Genomic DNA, 4,304 nt, shown 5'->3' with positions numbered 1-4,304 from the left:
AAAAATGAGACATCACTAAGAGATTGCGTGTGTATAATAAACAAAATTAGACAAATATAATCATTGAAGAATGGTCTACAAAATAATGAATGATATAGTGAATAAGTTAAACAAGACAAAAATTTACCATGGTTTTTTTTCTTCTCTGGTGTCACATGAACTGTAGTAAATGAGAATACAAGTGAGGGGGGAGGAAACCAGATGTATCTTAATGTAAAGTATCCATCAAATGTCCCAGATTTTGTTCTCTCTTCGTTTCTATACTAATCATTCTCTGCTCTCGTTCTCTTCTCTTCGATTTTCTCAACTGTCTGCATCCAGGCATTAGACTTTCGATTGGCACTACTTATATGTACTGAAGTGAACGAGAACACGAAAGGGACAATCGAATGTATTTAAGCACAAATTACAAACTATCTCACTAAATTCTGATAACCATACAGTAAACAGTTAATTTGCAAAATAATAATCAATTGTCTCAATCTTAACTGTTCGTTTTGTAAATATCAATCCATCTTCTTTAATTTCATTGTTTGTGTATTTTCCTGCCGATTGCGCTTCATTCCTGTTCTTTCCTTATCAATCTTCTGCCAAAATACATTCTATGTCTGACCATTACCATATACTACTTATGTGGACATAAGTAGCCCACACCATAGTACTACTTATATCTGTAGACATCAGTAGCATACACCACTCAACTACTTATCAGCTAAGTAAATTGAAGTAATTCATGACTATTACTTGAATAAAAATAAACGATGTCTGTGTTCATGTCATTTTTTAAGAAAATGAACCACTAATATCTAGTATTCATTGTTAGACAAAGTCCAGATTCCGAATAGCAGATGTTTATGAATGATTTAAGAAAAAATTGATGACTGGTGAAGTTCACACATATCAGGATTGATATAGACATAATCGATGGCATTCGATGGTTGTCGTGCTATTTTAAACGCATATAGAAATGTGGATCGATGAGTTTCAACTCATTTGGTTTAATCGCCTGGAACAAAATTCGGTAACTCAGTTAAACTGTTTTGCTTGAATAGTTTGTGTATATACCTTAAATTAAATGCCTGATTAATATATCCTTGTAATAGTCTTATCGTTTTATCCTCCAAAGTTCATTTGACTGAAATTTAGATATTAACGATTTCAACAATATAACAGTTCAGCGATTTCATTCATTTCACAAAACCTATCAACTGATAGTCCTATCATAATGGAAAATTAGGTCAAAGTTATCAAAGTCAGAACCTGAACTGTAAATGGTGGTGGGCCTATGAGTAATGAAATCAATTTAAATATGGTGAAAACCAGGGTGGCTTATGCTAATCATGGTCATTTTTAATGCCTTTGTGATATTAGTCTGGCCGTAGAACGTCGAAAATACGACGCGTTGGTGATAACAGATTTGCTCTACGCTAATGAAACTTGGCCTCTCCGAGTTGGAGATGTTAAGAAACTGTCTGTGATTGATTATCGCTATCTACGAAGGATTTCCGATATTCAATGGCAACACCACATTAGTTATGTGGGAGTTCGACAACATGTGTTGAACAAAGTGACGACAGTTTACTTTGTGCTACTATCTTGAAACAACGACTTCAGTGGCTTGGACATTTACTATGAATGTCGTCTCAGTGAATTCCACTATTCGATGACTCTGGGACTGATTGGAAAAAAAACTAAAGGTTATCACTGCATGATATGGTGAGAGCTGTATAGGACTGACATCCTCTGACCCTTCACTACTACTCGGTTTTAGCCTCAGAGATAGTGCTTTCACACATTCATTTCTATTCATTTTTGTTCATTCAGTAAATTATACTCACTTCCCTTTCTCTATCTCTTCATGATCTCATTGTTATTGTGTTGTGTCCTATTGTATCAATATATACTTGACTAAACTGTTAAACAATACTGTTTCATATATAAAGAATTGGATACATTAAAAAGCTTGTATTGTCGTGAAAGAAAACTTGGTTGGGGCGATCAATTTACTGTTACGTGGACAATCACACAATGGTTTAGTATAATGTGAAAATCATTGATCAAATACATCAGTTGCACATCTTTGAATTGTCACTTACAAACTTCATCGTTCTTTCATTCCTGTCGTTATCATGACTGCTTTCAGTTTCCTTCTCTGTTCTTCTCATTTCAATCTTCTCAACCTTTCACTCACAGACACTTCACTTCCGCTTGGTGTTACATACTACTTATATCTGCAAACATAAGTAGCATACACCACAATAATATTAACAATCTCAATGAAGATTCATCTCAATCAATATTTACTTTCTGTCATCTCATGTTATTAATCTAGTTCATCCTCATTTATTTCCTTTATAAGGTGTTTTGTCTATCAGTCTGAATATGCATTTATTCAGAATTATAGCAATATGATCTATTACGACAACCCAAAATTAGCCTAAATAAATATGCTCTTCCGAAACGACTATGTTTAACCATAAATCATTCCATTTAAAAAAAAGAATAATCTAATATACAGTTTAAAGCAAACATTTCATTTCATATTAGTATACCACCTATCATTTCCTGTACACCTATCAGATAGTTTACATTAGACGGACAAAACTGTTATATCCCTTGGAGAATTATGAATGGTAACTTTGGGAACTATTTATAAACCAATATGAGATGTATATTTCCTATTGTATAATTTTATAGAGTTAAGATCATGAGTCAATTGAAGCTGGACCACCATGGGAAACCTGGAAGCACTGGACGGCCGTTTCGTCCTATTATGGGACTCCTCAGCAGTGCGCATCCACGATCCCACACTCGCGAGATTCAAACCCAGGACCTACCAGTCTCGAGCCAGAGCCCTTAACCGATAGACCACTGGGCCGGCCGGCATGCAACGGTGTTAATGTCTAACTTCAACTGATCCACGAAATTGAGCAACCATTCACCAATGTCATCAGTGAGCTACTATCTACTCCTTCTGATATTGTATAATTGTTAAATAACTAAAGCATCCATATTCGTATCCCTCCTATTAAAAGCTTTATTTTGACCTATTGATGATGAGTTTTTTGATGATTGTATTTGATGTGTATTGCTTATTTAGGAATAAAAAATTAATGAGTGATAAGTTAATTCAATAAATACTTTTATTTACATGTATGAGTACACTTAACATATACTGTGAAATCAATCAAGATCAAGAAAGTCACCCCGAGATCATAGCATGTATATTAGTCTAGTGTGATATTTATTATTTTTATTTAAACACATAAATATTGGTACAAGGAAGCACCGGATACATATGCGCCACACAAATCTCATTTGATTTGTTTGAGGACTTTGATACTGGCCAGGTGCCCAAACTGAAGCAGGTGGTTTCCTTAGGGGGCCACACCCGTAGCCTTTCACCGAAAGATCTGATCAACAAGGCAGTGGAGCATCATGAGGAGATGCAGTCCCATGGTAGCCGGTGACCGACGATTGATTCATACACCATTTGTTCCTCCAAGATCCTGGAGCCCATGTACACCATTCGTTTGGAATCAGGGTTTTCCAACTCCACCAGGTGGACGCGCCGTGTCCACCAACCCGGTTAGAATACCGGCCATTCGCTTTTCGTCTTCTTAATTTCGTAAACAATAGTAATGCCACAAGAAGGCAGTGAGTAGGACTTCCCTGACAGAGGCTACATACGCGTTGTCACGTGAGAGCATTTCAAGAGGGAGAGGACTCTCTCCACTTTCGGCTGTACCATGGCATTTGGAAACTGTGATGTTTATAGAAATACATAAACCAAGATGATGACTATTGACGGTATGATAAAGAATTTCAATGAGAGAATCATCATTAAATAGATGAAAGTACACCATTCAAACAACTTTAAGAAACTGTGAAATTGAAATTGTTAACCTTGTCCACTTATTGATCATCCAGATGTGATTTCTGGTTAAGATATAAAATTCAGTTTTAAGATTTATGATAATAAATAGATTAATCATAAAACTTAATTCTTAAGCTTTAACTTTATATAGTTTATCCTAATCTTAAATCATAGTTCTAATCCTAACTCCAACCCTATTACGCAGAAGTCTTAAACTCCAGTCTTAATGTTATATCCCGAAGAGAATTGTGAATGGTAACTTTTAAGAACTATTTATGGACCAAATATGATATGTATATTTCCTATTGTATAATTGTTAAGTAACTAAACTATTCAGATTCGTGTCCCTTTTATTATGAGCTTTATTTTGATCTATAGACTATTATTATACGATTTACCATTCTTCAGTTATCCCCAGTCTATTGAT

This window comes from Schistosoma mansoni, chromosome 1 (genome assembly GCF_000237925.1).
Source record: "Schistosoma mansoni strain Puerto Rico chromosome 1, complete genome".
NCBI lineage: Eukaryota > Metazoa > Platyhelminthes > Trematoda > Strigeidida > Schistosomatidae > Schistosoma > Schistosoma mansoni.
The sequence above is the reverse complement of the archived record's forward strand: the minus strand, read 5'-3'. Positions refer to the sequence as shown.